At 38.5% G+C, this 16,781-nt stretch overlaps 1 protein-coding gene across 1 annotated transcript in view; it reads right to left on the bottom strand.

Annotated features, from left to right (window-relative positions):
* The window catches only part of RALGPS1 (Ral GEF with PH domain and SH3 binding motif 1), a 199,974-nt gene that overhangs the window by 137,272 nt on the left and 45,921 nt on the right, over positions 1-16,781 (bottom strand). The gene's annotated exons all lie outside the window — the stretch shown is intronic.

The raw sequence follows: 16,781 nt of genomic DNA, 5'->3' as shown, positions 1-16,781 counted from the left end.
CTGATTAAAGGACCCTCTGCTCCGCTCCGCGAAATTCCTCGGTCGCTTTGTGTGCACCTCTTTAGGATCCCTCAGTACTTCTTCCCTGGTTTTTCGCCAAGTCTTTGAAAATGAAAGGTGGTGATCGCCAACCCGAGGGGCGTCTCAGCAAGGCAGACCTCTGAAACAGCGAGCTCTGTTGGAATTTTTTTAGTGAAATTTGAACTTGCCTAAAAAATTAGTCAAGTGGCAAAAATGGGTATTGTTATAAGTAGCAATAAAAAGGGAGAAAAAATGCCAGTCATTGGGAACCTGTATGCTGCTGAGAAATCCAGGAGGGACTGGGCATTCTTGAATCCCCTGCAGAGGCAGGCAAATAAATGACAAGACAGAATTACTAATATGTCATGTCTGCAGGTGAACAACTGGAAAGACACCAACATCAAGGCACTATCTTTAAAAAGATTCATTTGTCGCTTATCTTAATGGTTTTGTGATAATGCACAATTGCTTTAAATATTACTTTCTTTCTGTGGTTTGATTTTGAAATGGATGTGTAGTATTGTCACCACAAGGTTTCCCCAAAGAGTCCTCATTTTTCTTTATTTCATCGCTACTCTCCCTTGCAATTGTAATTGCTGCTCATCTCTAATGTAGACAGTTCCAGGAGGGGACAACCAGAGACCAACATGTGATTGAACCAAACCAGCAGTTTTCTGGCTGCTTAGTCGTGCTCTACACATGCTACGAGCAGATGTAGCAGCCCTGCTACATAACAAGAATTACTCTACAGTTGGACCACTCAATTGGCCGTGCAACAAGTACGTACACAAAACGTGCGTACACAAGTACGTATGTACAAAGTTTTCAAGTAAGGACAACTTCCAGCATAAAAATAGATCAAAAGTTACTCTGAACTCTCCAAACAAACCAGTGGTGTTCATGATAGTGTTATTGTGCCACAAGACTAATGGAGTTCATAAGTCTACAGCTAGTTCTATTTCTGTAAGACATTGAGCCTCCAAACAAAAAGTTGGTAAGTTTTTGACAGTACTGTAGCTAAGAAAACAGATTACTAGGCATTTCTGGGGAAGATTAACTTCTGAAACTTTGGGACTCCTGTTCTAAAAAAAGGAAAGGGAGTTCAAATTAAGCCTGTGTTACTGTTAGATGCCATATCATTTTCCCACAGTTCTTAAGAAGAAGCAGCAGTACTTGTGGGTTTTTTTGTGTGTGTTTTTTTGTTTTTTTTTTTTTTTTTTTTTTTTTTTTTTTTTCTCTAAAAGACACTTTTGATGTAAGCAAGAGTAGTGCCTATTTAATTTTGTTTCGGAAGTTTCTCATTCAGTTCAGTTTTGTTAGAAAGAAAACCCGACAGAGATATCTGTATGCATGAAAGCCCAGCAAAATAATTGGAGCTATCTGGCATAAGCAGTAACTTATTTCTTAGTCTTTCCCTGTTTAGATTTTCTGAACTTACCTAGAAATAGTGATGAATTCAATGTTAGCTGGATGCATAATCCTTGGCTCTCGTTATGAAATGGTTTTCAAGAAAAATAGATGATTATATTTATCTATTAAAGCTATGTGTCAGTGAACTTTGTTTACTGAAATTTCTGTCTGTCCACCAACTACCCTTTAGATAGTAGTGTTTCACTAAGGAGGGAAAGGCAATAATCAGGAGGTTATGCAGAAGGCATTGTTTCTAGACTCTTTCTGTTAATTCTGGCATAAATAAAGTACAAATACGCTTGATTGCTGTTTGAATGTTTTATACTTAACTTTGATTAAAGATCCCGGGCTGTGTGAGACGGGTGAGACGGCACAGTGCAAAGGAAAGACCTCAGCAAGCCTCAAGAATGTTCGATCTCTTTCTGACCCAGCAGATGGTGCTGAAGGCTAGGCCAACAGCATGTCCTTGATTAACGCTTGGATACCAAATGCATGGAGGCTGCAGGAGGTTCATTAGTTTATCTCTCTTCAGGTTTTTCGTTTGTTTGTTTATTTGTTTATTTTCATTTGTTTTAAAGAATGCTTGGTCTCTCATGGTCAGCTGTAAGACACAGTTGGTGCAGTTCCTGGAGTTTTAACTGCACTGTCCCAGAAATTTGTGCTTTGAAAAAAAAAATGCTTTGAAAAGGAGAAAAGCAATTAGGACTAATGTGCCTGATGTCATTCCCATTAATATTTAACCACCAAAGTACAGAAATCTATGGTCACCATATTAGACATCTTCAAATAGCAAAATGACAATGCCAGATGAGGACTAAAAATGGATGGTATCTAAGGCGTCAAATCGGTAACAATGTAGAAACTGAAAGCTGAGATGATTCTTAACTCTCATTTTGCTTGTTTTCTGTTCATGCCCTAATCCTTCTAAGCTTGCTGATCATCATTGTTCTCCCTTGACTTTAGTGCTTTTTTCATATCAGTGTTGTGGTTTTTTTTTTTTATCCTCTGTAGTCCCTGCTGTGATTCATTTAAATGATTTGTTTTTAAGGTGGATGGATTTGCATTTTTCCTGTTATAAAGTTAATATTCTAATAAGTCAACTGAAAGGAAGTTCTTTCTTGATGTTTAATGGGCTGACATAGGTGTCTTTTCAAAGCATGCTTATTTTGATTTTGTGACAGAGATACTTCAGATATTTCTGTTGGTAAAAAAAATAAAATCTTATAATTCTTACAACTGCTTTACCTGCACAGACAGACAAAAAGTGTATTCATGTCTGTCCCATAGTGTTCAGATACCCTGAAAGTTGTTATCTTCATTTGATCTAATATGATGACAACAGTACCTTGACGTACATAGCCAGGCTTACCTATCAAACTACTGGGCAGCCTCTGGTACCTGGCACACTTCTTAGTCACACAGTAAAGTTTTCTGGTTTAGAAAGCTTGATTTCTGATGTCACACTCCCTGCTCAGATAAAATTCTGATTTTCCGTGCTGCAGAACTTGCCTCAGATATTGCAAGAAGGGTGCTCAATTTTTCTTTAATCTGACTCCAGTTCATAGTTTTTCAATGTTTCCTTCAAGTTTGAACAAAAAATTACACATCGGTAATTGTAAAGGATAGCTGATTTACACATCACTAAATTTGTGTTTCATATTTGTATAAAGCTGTATCTTTTAGCAGACGGGCACTGTCACTGAATTCGTGATAGCACTATTGTTCAGAAACACACCAACCCATTTATGTCCACGTTATCTGACATTACTGCAGAATTAAAAAAAATCTGAGCATTGATATTCCAGAAAATAATTATGAATGTATCAAATATTTATTGTTTGCTCAGAAGGATGAGAATGCCACATGGTAGAGATAGTTGAGATAGGTATGCTTTACAACGCAAGAAAAAATGACATGCAGCTTTATAGTGCTAACCAAGAATAGGAAAGTATTGAGTTCCAATACACCTTTAAATTTTAAATACATGCATGCTGCAAAATCCCTTGAGCAAAACTTAAATTATGCATTGCAGATATATAAATTTTGTTCTGCTTCTCCGAAAAAGGGAAGACCATGTGTTGAAAACAGACTCCAAAAAAGATGCTTGCAGAAAACAACCAACCAAACAAAAAAAAACATTTATGATTCAGCTATAGACCTGTCTTTATTGTACTTATAAAATATACATAGCCTTTTATTGAATTGCCTGCTGTTGAAATCTGCAAGAATTTTATTGCTTTTTACTGTCCTGGAGAGGAATAAAGCAGCAGCCTCTGTGTAATTTTATAAGAAGCAAGGACAGTAAATCTAAAATTACTGGATATAGGATTGATAATAAAGAATCCTGTGATGACCAAAATTTAGAAGTTTTGGAATACACAGTGCCTGTGTATGTGTTCTTCTCATCAGTATTTTCAAAATATCTTCTTTTTTTTAATATATATTTATATCTGAGCATATTTCTCATTTCAGTGTATTACACATTGAACTATTTTAAGCTTTCTATTTACATGTTTCTCATGATAAGCACATTAACCTGTTCCATTATTAAATCAGGGTTTCATTCTGTGCACTTTCCATCTGTTTACTTTGAAATGGGATATAGTTGGCTCTTTAATATGATGGGAATTAGTAGGACTTGGCCATTTAACAAGATACTTTCTCTCTCTTTTGTTTCCTCTAACCCAAGTGAAGAATCAAAGGATAAAACCCCCAAACTCTCCCCAGCGAAGCCAGTAGCCTGGAAATTGAAAACCAGTCTATAATTCTAAAGTAAAATGAATAGCTTACAAACCTTCTGACAAGATGTACACTATGCTGCTGTTGTCTTTGTTTCCAATCTTGGGAACCCTCTGAGTCTTTCAAAAATTTCCTGAATATCAAGAGAAGATTGCTGGACCATTATGTGACTAGTTTTTTGTCACATCCTTTCACAAGTGAAACAAAAGTCAAAGAAAAAAAATATTTCTCCTCCTATTCTCCAAATACAACAAAGCTCAGCAATGCAATCAGTTTAACAGTGTGAGGGAAAACATGGAAGAAAACATTTGTTTTCCATTGTATGGTTTCTGAGTTTCAGTAGGGAAAAAATATTCTGAAGTTGATACTATTATATATGTAGTTGATACTATTATATATGTACTATTGGCTCCCATTCTGGAAGTTCCCCCAAAAATTCACAGTTTAAGCATTTGATATAGATCAGTCCTAAGTTGATCCCTGAGAAATGAGGATGCACACAATCAAATTGTTAAATTATCAAATTTTCATGATGGGGAGTGAAGAAGAAACAATAATCCCACTGAACAATGAAGAAAGCAGTATGAGACACAGATAACTAAGAAAAAGATAGATCTGCTTAGCACAGAACATATGAGTAAGAGACTGTCTCCCCCATGCTGTCACTACCTGAAAATAGCTGCATCTCTCCAAGTTGCAATGAAGTACAGAATGGCACTGGAGCAATTATTGTACGATTTTTGTGTTGTAAACTGTAAAGTCTTCCAGTCATAATAAGACCTGACCTGTTTGCAAATGCCATTGAAATTTGAATTTTACAGAGGAATAATATCATAGAAATCTCACATGGCAGAAAGATGCTGCTCTATATGATAAAGGGAAGCCTTTCAAATCTAAATGTTTGCAATCTGAAACATAAAAAAAATCAGATTAATTTAACCAGTGAAACAGAATTTTAATGTACTTCCAGGTCAGCACTTGTTCTGTATTTTGGAATAGGATCTAGTAAACTTTGTGTCTTCCACAGAGAGTTTGTTAAAGTTGTAGGGAATGCACATGGCCAGGGTAGCTGGACAGTTTTCTCTTAGCAGTTTGAAACTTTCTCCTGACAACTGGCATGTGCTCTTGTTAAAATGGAGCAGATGAATGAGTGTGCTAAAATGCAGTTAAAAAAAGCGGCTCCCTTTCCATTTGTATGAGCTGTCATTGTCCATCTACAGATTTTACATTATGTGGTGATTGTGAACAGATTTTAGTGGAGCACTTGAAGACCAACACTGTGCTTTGGACTGAATTACTGATGCTGAAAGATTGGCTTCTGAAATGGTTCTGAAGAGCTGAAAACTAGTTCAGTTTTTGTGATGGGCTCCTGTTACTGTGTCCTACTGCAGGGAAGTTAAGGCAGCTCAAATGTTCTACAGAATGAGTCTACAAGGCCCTCTCATAAATGGTGGCTGTTCTGAGTAAGTTTATTTGATATCTTACAAGAAGTATGTACCAGAACAATTTGCAAATCTCATGAGTTTTGCCTATTTATAGGTGAAATTACTGTTGCTCTTCCACAGGTGTGCAGGCTGGCTGTGGCACTGCTGAGCTTATCAAATTTACCTGAGTTTGGCAGTGGGTCTTGATAAGCAAGGGATGATCATTAGTCAGGTTCTTTTGCATGAACTTCTACTTACCTAAATAACTAAAGTTGAAAATTGCTATGCTTTCAGAATTGTGTGTTTTGCTACCTATGTCAACTTTTGTGTCTTTTTGGAGGTACTTTTTTATGGCAGCATAAAGATAACCGTGTGCTGGTTTGCCGTAACAACTAATGTAGGGGTGTGTCTTTTCAATTAAGTGAGAAATTTCAGGTATGGAAAAGTAATGAGAATTCTGTTAAAGTATTTTTGTCTTCCTTTGGAGGCTATTGGCACTTTTTTTGGTCTACGGAGAGGAAAAGTGGTATTATTAAGAAGTTAGTTTTTGCTTTGTTAGGCTGTGAAGTAGGTAAAATCTTTCTGGAGAATTTTGATCTAATTCATTGTCTTGCTTTGATTTCTATGTCTTTGCAAAGGGGCTCACAGAGGAAGATTCTGTGGTTATATCTATTCCTCTAAAAGAAAGTTGACATGTTTGGGTCAACAGAAAATTTTATACATATTCTCACATTTACTTCACTTTGACTGCTGTAGGTTTTTTTTTTGTTTGGCTTTGTTTTAAAAAAACACACACACATACAACAAAAGCAGCAACTTGGCAACCAAGTTAACTATACTTTCATGTTAAAAAAAAAAAAAAAAGTGATTTTTTTTTTCCCTTAGAAAATAACAGCTTTTCATTTGAGTAAAAAGAATGGGATAAATTCTCCCTAGAGTGAATTTGAGCATTCTCACAAAAACCTGTCAGAAGAGGTAAGTGTCTGTATGGGAAAATCCCATTAAAAAGATTCTATAAAACAAAAAAACATCTTAGTTCTGCTTTAGTACATCAGTTGAGGGGAAGCATGCATCCCTATTGTCAAGACATTGTCTTTGGCAAATATATCACTGTCCTTCCTGTCAGCGGTGGTGAATAGAACTTGCATCCTGTAGGGCAGCAATGGGAACTAGCAAGATGGCCAAGGCTGCACTGAGAAACTGGGGATAGATAGACTTTGCCGTTCCACTCTGTTCTTACAGCAAATGCAAGACAGCTGTGTACAAACTGTCATTGCCTGGAAATACTTTGAAATTCAGTTCTAAGCTGTGGTTGTTATTATATAGGAAAAAAGTAGAGTTCTGTGTCATACATCAAAAAATGTGTCTTATTCTGACAGTTCTTTACTCAAAAGATTTGCATTCTATCTGAATTTCTTTTGTTGTGTTTTTCAGACTGCATGGATGCTTGTGAGAAGTCACTTATCTGGGGGCACCATGGCCAAAAAGAGTGCTAAAAATTATTTTGCATAGCATACTGTATCCTGGTATTATCAAGGCACAGCATGAAGCCAAAAGTCTGCAAGTAAATATGTATTTAGGGATAAACTGATGCCAGGATCCTACAAGAATAATTTATCAGATACTGGGTCTTTAAAGCTCTTAGATACTTGATACCTGCAAAAATTCAATTAATTCTTTCATGTCAAACAAATCTCATTTTAAGTGTCCTACTGTCTAAATTCCAACATGAAGCCAGGAATGAGAATAGAGCATTGTATTAACACTGATGCCGTCTCTTCTCTTTCAGCAACTTTGATGAAAAATGAATTCAGAGGAACACAGAGAGAACTTAAAACTCCAGTCATTGTGGGGAGAAATGTAACGTCAATTTTTCCTTACATACCTGGCCTTGAGAGTTCCCACTGTTCCAGGGGTTGAAATTTTTGATGGCACTGGCAGCAAGAATTGTCTGTAAAAGTGCATCCTCTGAAACTTCTGCCCTGTTTGTAAAATCATAGAACCATAGAATGGCCTGGTTTGCAAAAGGACAACAATGATCATCTAGTTTCAACCCCCTGCTATGTGCAGGGTTGTTAACCACCAGACCCAGGCTGCCCAGAGCCGCATCCAGCCTGGCCTTGAATGCCTCCAGGGATGGGGCGTCCACAGCCTCCTTGGGCAACCTGTTCCAGTGCATCACCACCCTCTGAGTGGAAAACTTCCTCCTAATATCCAACCTAAGCCTCCCTTGTCTCAGTTCAAAACCATTCCCCTTGTCCTTGTCCTACCCACTCTCATAAACAGCTATTCTCCCTCCTGTTTATATGCACCCTTCAAGTACTAGAAGGCCACAATGAGGTGTCTCTGGAGTCTTCTCCAAGATAAAAAAAAAGCCCAGTTCCCTCAACTTTTCTTCATAGAGGAGGTGCTCCACCCCTTTTTTGATGCAGCCCAGGATATAGCTGGTTTTCCAGGCTGCAAGCGCACACTGCTGGCTCATGTCCAGCTTCTCGGAGGTGAAAAAGAAAGCACTTCTCTGCAGAGCTGCATAGACTGCCAAGTATGCTGGGAAATGCTTATGCAGGGCCTGCTCTTTGCACTGATGTGCTGTCTTCCTGAGCCTCATGGACATCAGCTGTATGCCCAGGCATGAGTGGTATGGGTTGCCTCCTGGTGGTGCTAGGCCAAGACACAAGGAGGTTGTCTGTGGGGCTGAACTGCTGGAGAAGCCCAAAATGAGTGTTGCCAGCCACTCAGACACTGGCATTAAAACCAGTTATTAATTTGATTTTGGTCCTACAATATGAAGTACTCCTTTAAAATCACTCTGGGGGCAGGGAGCAGATCTTGTACATAGACCATAAGTAGCCTGCACATACAGAATTCTGAGCATCTGATTGAGTTCTAAGCAGGGCAGCTTATAGGCACTGCTAACTGCTAAATTAACTCAATAGATCACTCTTCCTGTGCTGGAATCAATGACAGTGTTTAAAGGTCTGTTTTTCCAGTAATGAGTTTCTAACAAAGCTGCCACTAAATAGTTTAGTGTTACGTGTTTTCTTCTTTATTGATTTCAATAAAAATGCTAATTTGGAGATATGCTACATTGTCATTTCTGAGTGGAGGCTAGTTAGTATAATGAGTGGTATCACTGCAGCACAATGGAAACATTAAACCTGCCTCGTGCCTAGAAAACAGATTGAGTTCAGCCGTCAAAGGAGAATGGTCCAAATGCACAGTCTACATAAGACAAAATGAGGCAGCAGGCAGGATGAATGTTGATTGGACAGTGTGTGAAAAGTGCAGCCAAGCCAGAATCTTGGTTCTCCTTGGCTCATGAACACCAGTGCATTCCTCCAGACCTTGTTGATGTATTGCTATGCCATGTACCTGACACCACTACAATCCTTCTGCATTTGTAAGGGCAACAGCAGGGGGCTGGGATGCACAGCTGCTGCAGTGCAGTAGGAACACATACTTGGTCTTTCTGGAGCTGTCAGGATTTTGACCTGTTTAAGAAGAGAAAGAATGCCTGCTTTATACACCCTGCTCAAGTGCTGGTTCAGAGGACTGGAGGCAGGGCTGGTTCTGTTGGTGAGACTTCACACTTGCTCTGTGCAAAGGGGTGGAGATTAAAGCACTTTAACGTCTAGAATTGCTGCTGCTTCTGAATCAAAACTGTTCTTCCCTGTGCTCTTGGACAAAAGCAGCAGTAGCTGGATGAATTAGTCTCTTCACAGGGAACTGCTTAATCCACTGAATCAGGAAACAACGGAGAGCCTCTCAAGTGCAGGTGGTTCCTTTGCCTTGGATGCAGCTAGCAGTCAAGGGGATTACTTCTTCTTGGGCTCACCTTTCCTTGGGTTTAGATCCCAATCTGATCACTGCATCCTCTTAGGAGTTTTAGGATTATATATGCTTTTCAAACTGACAGGGCCAATGCTGATGAAAAGGCTGCTATTGCAGAATTTGATGCAATAAGTGCTGTAAAAGCTTAACAATATAGAGCCTACCTAGAATGAAAAAAGCTTTAGTGTCAGACAGTGGTATGTGGCTCCAAGCCATTTATGACTGTGAGCTTTTCAAAAAATTCTAGCTTTGGAAATATTAGTCTAAGCAGTTCAGGGTAGTATTTCGGGAAAGGCTTTAACTACTGTAATTCTATCACTAGTAACAAAATTCCAGTTAAATACCTGAAGTAAACAGAGACATTCTTAAAAGGATAGTTCAGATTAAAAACAGCATTACTTTGGCTGTATTAAGGGTTCCCTTTTTTCAAAATAAAAGGATTAAACAAAAAATCTATTAAAAAAGTCACCAAAACACAAACCAAATTAAACATAGTCTGACAAAGAAGAAAATCTGTTTAAATACTAGGCTTCCTTCAGTGTATTGTAATGGGAGCATGCAGCTGCCTGCTAAGGACTTTGCGGGTGGCATTCTGGGTTTCTCAGTGCCATGCAAAAAAGGAATCAGTCTTCATACCAACTACATGAAGGGCAGCTGTGTGCAGCTGCAGACCACAGACACTGCAGTCAGTCTGAAGACTCTGAATGATTTCCTCAGGGAAGTCTCAGTTCCAGCTTTAGTGCAGTGTACTCCGAGCACTATTCAGAGCTCTGTTTTGAGGATTACTTACAGACTACATAGTGCTGTGATCTAGACTTTCCAAGAATAAGAACATGCAGGTGAGGTAATATCTCTATGAGAACATGGTTTGGTTGTGCTGTTACAGCAAAACGGGAAGTCTCACCATGAATGAAAACACATACAGATATCAGGATTTTAACAATGTGTACATTTTAAAGAATGTGTACATTCTTTATAAAAATGTTTGTGGAAATCATGCCTTTAGCTACAGGAGACTTAATATGGATCAAGACAAAAATGATGTCTCTGCTCTCTTTTAAAACAGAGCTCTTGTACTTCCTCCAAAGTAAGGCGGTGCAAGCCACAGAGCTTATATGATACAAATATGTCCAATTGCCCTTTTTACTCTAATTTAGTTTATTGTAGTCATAAGATAGTGATGTCTTCGCTATCTGTTTAACTTCTGTATCTTGTTTCCTCAAGGAAACACTAAATACTTGAAAAGCAGTACAGATTATGCACATGTGTACAAAGCTGTGTACACAAGAGACTTCATTTACAGGTATAAAGACAAGCAGCATGTGGACACCTACTTTCTCATTTTGCCACATTTTAGTATCAAGTAAGGGGACACAAGTACATAGGTGTGTATTTCCAGCTACACGGTCTGATAGGAGAGTTCTTAAATTTTCATCTCTGCTTATAAGTGAAATTGGTCAAATTATTATAGCTTAAGTCAGAAACACAAAAGCTGCTCAGCTGAATGATATTTGGCACAAAATGAAGAATAAATCAGATGCTGGCTCCTCTTTCGAATAAGTGCTACGCTCTGTAGAGCAAAGATCAAGCCAAAGTTCACATTATCAGCTCCTGTACCTCACCTGGGGCTCTGTTATTGATAGGTCTGTCATCCTCCCTAATATTGGATGGGTAATAGCAGCCGATGATTAGGCCACTCTTGAGCTATTAACTACATTTCTTATCCCTTTTTATAAGAGCTTCTTAGTCAGCTGGGAAACAAAGGCTGCCTTCAGTGAACAAGAGCCCAAATTGTGGTCCTGCATCCTGCAACCTGAAAGACACAACTGTTACACTTAGAGGAGCCTCCGAAGTCAGCGAGGGGGTGGATGTCAAAGGTTACCCAGTGGTGTTATCTGAAATGAGTGGGCTCTTACTACCTCTCGTGCTGACAGAAGCTCACAAAGAAATTATAGAAAATTGCCTGTTTTGTCAACATTTTCTCGGGAGGTTTATAAAAAAAAAAAAGGACTCTAATTTCAGAGAGTTAAAGGGGCTCTGTCAGCCTAGAAGTGACTGACAAACACTCTATTATTCATCTATGTAAAAAAGTGATATTTTATATCATTTCTTTGAGTGATTGTTAAGTGAATGGCTAGTGACACTGACATGAAGAATAATCCTGGTAATATTTCCAGTACTTGTTTGAGGGCAGATCTACACATTTGTTAACATTGACAATAGATACTCAAAAGGCAGTAGTGATGAAAATCCAGATCCCAATACAAACCCAAAACACTGGCAGGGATCTTAGGACCCTTAGATTTTAGAACAAGAGGATTGGAAACAAATTGTACTGTGGTGAAAAAACAGGCACACATCCTCCTTAACTAAACATTTCACCTTGGCTAAAATTACAGATACAAACAAAAGGATTTCTGTTGCATTATGTTTAGAAACACAGTTTTCCTTCCTGGCTCTTGGCTACTGAGCAACATAAATTTTCTGTGTAGACTGTTGGAAATGATTTTGCAATAATGAGACAGCTGGTAAGCTTGAAAAATAAAGCTCTTGCTTAACATTAGATATGCCAGTAATAGGGGATGCACTGTGGAAGAGTCAGATCTATAATCCTCAATGGTGTCTCGATTACATTTTCTTCATACCTGTGGTTTGGAGGCTGCTCTGTGTAGTTTAACTTCAGTGATTCATTGCTGGCATCACAGGGAAGAAAGTCAGGGTTAGCAGAATAAAATTCTAACTTGCCTCCCTTGTCATAAGCCTGCAAAATAGTCGTTTTCCAATTTAAAGCTTATTCTTGGCACTATATGGTCCTGTCACATTTTGCTGTGTTTATTCTGCCATCAGGATAGTTTCTGCATTAAGCAAACAAGTAGCTGCTGAGCCACAGCCATTGTCAACCAGTACACCAACCTACCTCTGTGATAGATGCTTATAACTGTGATGCTCCTCCTCAGCATTTTGTGTCTCTAGGGAGACACTGGAGCCATTAGTTGGAGCAAAAATGTTTTATGTTCATACACAAAAATTATGTACACCAAACAAAAACTGTTATAATTTCATTACTTAGATACAAGATATAGGACTACTGTTTCAACTTCTCTCCTCAATCTTAAAATGATACAATAGGAAAGTGCAGTGATTCCAGAGGCAGGAAACAAAAGAATTTGATTTTACTGTAGATAACTTAATTCTGTTGAAAGAGGAGATGGAAAAAGAAAGAACATAAAAATGACATCTCAAAAAAGTCAACAGAAAATCATGCTCTCAAATTTATCCTTTCAAATAATGTAAGAACAAATACAGCTGAGGGCGAGAAAAACTTCTCTCACAATCATCTTGTGGATTTCACAGTCACAGGGCATCACTGAAATAGATGCTTAGCAAGTTAAAGAAGTGAAAGAAATAACAGCCACTGATTCTTCTACATCTTTATAGAGGTATTAAATATTGTTGCTTCTGGTAACACAAGCACTAAGCAGTGTGTTTAGTGGGAAACTGGCATTGCAAAGGAGAGTAGGTTAGACACGTGGAATGCACTGCTGTTGGAAGGGTGCGGAGGCGCAGATTGGGCCTTGCTTCGACTCTCCTCTCTAATCTGAATTTCTCTCTTGTATCATAGTCTGTCACATGCTGCTATTTCAGACATGAAGAAGGCCTGTATCCCCTAAATCTTGTCTGTTCCTATTGTATCATGCATTGTATAGTAAAGTAGATAATTTCTCAATACAAGATTTGTTTTTGATTTCATTGTTCTGTCCAGAGAAAAATGCTCTCTTCTCTTCCTCCTTTTCACACAATGAAAGTTTTTCAGTCATCTCATCAGCAGGGTATAAAAGGTTTATTTATATTTTTAGCATTTCTTCATGAATGTCAGCTGCAACTGCACAGGAATTAGTCATAAAATAAAAGGTGACATTGGATGATTTTTGATTATTGCCTTCAGCAGTTAGTTTATAAATTGCTTAGCATCTGTATAGCTGTACTGAGTAAGACAAACTGCTAAGTCATAGTTGTTATCGAAGTTGAAGTAATTACTGTGTAACAACAGAACTAGCAGAACTAACTCTTCACGCTCAATGCATTGCAAATGCAAGAACAAAGACATTAATTTTAATTTCTCCTATGAGAAAAAACATAATACATATCACATTGTATCTGTGCCATTATTGCTGGTTGTACTTCACTACCTGGGCTGTTATTAATGGAGGCACAGACATTGCTTTTGGACAAAGTGAGACAGCTGTGGAGCACAGGAAGGTGCAGGGTAGGGGAAGGAGCAGCAGGCTGTGACCATCATTGTCAGCTGTTCATGTCAGCCAAGCTCTTCAGACCAAGCCATGCCTGTTCTCTCTTAGCTTGCTGCAGCTTTGCAGCACACTGAGTATATTTCTCTTATTTAGACACCATTAAGAGCTCTAATAAAATCTTACATCTTGATCATTTAAAAAGTAATTTCCATAATGTTTTCCTCTTACTGCCAGTTTTGCCAGGTGGGAGAATGACAGAATGACAGAATCACAGAGTAGTAGGGGTTGGAAGGGACCTCCAGAGATCATGGAGTCCAACCCCCCCTGCCAAAGCAGTTTCCTACACCAGCTCACTCAAGTTGGTGTCCAGGTGGGTCTTGAACATCTCCAGAAAAGGAGAGTCCACAACCTCCCTGGGCAGCCTGTTCCAGTGCTCTGTCACCTCACCTAAAGAAGTTCTTGCGCACATTGGTGCGAAACTTCCTATCCGAGTTTCCGGCCGTTTCCCCTTGTCCTATCTCCACACACTGCTGAAAAGAGTCTGGCCTCACCACTCTGCTCCCCACACCTTAGACATTTATAGACCTGGATCAGGTCCCCTCTCAGTCTCCTTTTCTCAAGGCTAAACAGACCCAGGTCAATCAGCCTTTCTTCATAGAGAGATGCTCCAGGCCCTTCACCATCTTTGTGGCCCTCCACTGGACTCTTTCCAAGAGATCCCTGTCTTTTTTGTACTGGGGAGCCCAGAACTGGATGCAGTGCTCCAGATGAGGCCTTACCAGGGCAGAGCAAAGGGGGAGGATCACCTCCCTTGAACCTGCTGGCCACGCTCTTTTTAATGCACCCCAGAATGCCATGTGTATCAACAATTTTTTACATCTAAAGTTAAACATTCATATCCATATGTGGTTGTATGTCAAGAATATGCTTCAAAATGTGATACTCTGTATGTGGAATCTTCTAATTCATTTCATTTGGGGACAATGCCACTCACCTGATGATCTCTGCAGTAACACTCTCGGCTCTATCAGAACAGCAGGTGTTAGTTCACTAGTTAACCATTTTGCTTCTTCACGTAATAAGACTGTTTTCAACCATACAAACATTCTTCAGAGAGAATGAGCAAGACAATATTTCAATGAATTTTGATCATTTAATCTTTTAATTTTATACCAGCATTCTGTTCTGAATCCACACAAAATGACAGCTGTTAGAGACCCAGATCTTGGATGCTGCTGCTGAAGGACTATATAAACATTGGCAATAATGTTTGGTTTAAAACCATAAAACCAAGTGTTTTCCTAGGCACATCATATACAATTAATATTTCATAAGAATTCAGAATGCCTGCTGTCATAAATTTTATTTACAGCCAAAATAATTCAACTTGCTTCCATTGACCCTTGACATCACCTCAATAAGATCCAAAAATCTTAGGTTAGAATCAGCAGCAAGTAGGTAGAAGAGCTAAGCAGCAGTAGTCTGCGAGAAAGCCATTGTTGATATACCAGAGCAATCATAGTTTCCCAAATAAATGTCAGTCAAGCTTATTAGTAATGTGAAATTAAAACATCTGTTCACCTGTGTGTTTGGTTGTTTGGTTTTTTTTTTCTCAAATACAACTGTTTTTAGATTTTTAGTCCTTAGGTAGCCCCTACCTACCAGTTATAGGAGCAGTTTTTGTCAAGGTAGAAGTGGTGGAAGTAATCCACCTTTTGGGTAGCATCTTTTGGGTAGCCCTTGAGAAGTACACAGGTTGGAATTACTCAGTTCAGTTGCAGTCTTAATTTAGCTCTGTTTACTGATGGTGTGTTTGTTTCATTGATGTTTTTTGAAGAGTGATTTTTTAACCCAGATCACTCAAAAAATTCAGGTTATAGTGCAGTTTCAGAGCCAGTTATATGGGAACAAACGAGGATGAAGCAATGACAGAGCATGACAGAGAGCATATGAGAAACTTCTCAAGCATAGTCCATAGCAAGGAAGCTGCAGTTTGTGAGTTTGTCTTCAGATGCTAGTAATTGGACAGCACCATTGTGGGAATGTTCTGAACTCCAATGCACGAACCTCAGATGTGAACACACCCTTGATACTTGCTCTATAGTGAATAAGGGCCACTGTACAATCAAATGTCTGTCCACAGCCATAACAGTGAAGCAAAAAGAACGTGGCTGGCAGTGATGATGCTGGCTAAGTGAGTTGTCTGTCTTGGTCACTGATTTACAACAATGATAGGGAAACACAGTTATCAGCCGCTCCAACCTCCCATATAACACAAAACACAGGACATCCTGAAAGTCATTACATCGGAATTAGAGTTCATCTTAGTAAGGGCACATAATATCTACTACTGTGTTTGATTTTATCAAAAGAATAAAACTACTTAGTGCAACATCAGACAGTCTAGTAATATTCTTAATAACTGTGAAATCATGTATGTAATGAAGTTGTGCATCATTGCTTGAAGACTGGACTTCTTTTCATTCTCAAAAATGGTAGGTAGTGCAGATTTACCTGCTACAGAGCACTGGGGAATTTCTCTGCAAATATTTCTTTTTATTTTTTCTTTTCTTCCTTTTTTCTTTCTTTTTATCCCTTTCTTTTCTTTCTTCCTTCTTTTTTTTTTTTTTTATACATCCTTTAATATGCTCTAAAAAGCCTTTCTAATGTGAGTTTTCTCCCAGTGTTATTAATTTTTTTATTACGGATCTTGTTATTTTCAAGGTTCCCAAAGGACCTATTAACAGCAGACTTTTATGGAAAGAAGCATGGTTAAACTGGTGAAAATAACTGTGCACAAGTTATAAGTAAGTAATATAAGCTGCAGCAAGGATGCTCTGTGTTGGTTTAATCTCCAAAATAGCAACAGTTCAGACATGTAATTGCATTTTTTATTACTTTTTTTCATAGCTGACTAGTGTAAAATATGTTACCAGTAATATATAACTACTAAAAACTTTTAAGTTTCTTAAGCCAACATTAGATTTCTTATCCTATTGGAAAGGAAGGTCACTCAATGCACCCTTCATACCTGTGAGGAAAAATATGCTATTTTGGATATATGTTGGATACATACCTCTATTTTTACATTCTCACAACATCAGCA

The sequence above is a fragment of the Lagopus muta genome, chromosome 19, assembly GCF_023343835.1.
Source record: "Lagopus muta isolate bLagMut1 chromosome 19, bLagMut1 primary, whole genome shotgun sequence".
In the NCBI taxonomy this organism is placed as follows: domain Eukaryota; kingdom Metazoa; phylum Chordata; class Aves; order Galliformes; family Phasianidae; genus Lagopus; species Lagopus muta.
The sequence above is the reverse complement of the archived record's forward strand: the minus strand, read 5'-3'. Positions and strand labels throughout refer to the sequence as shown.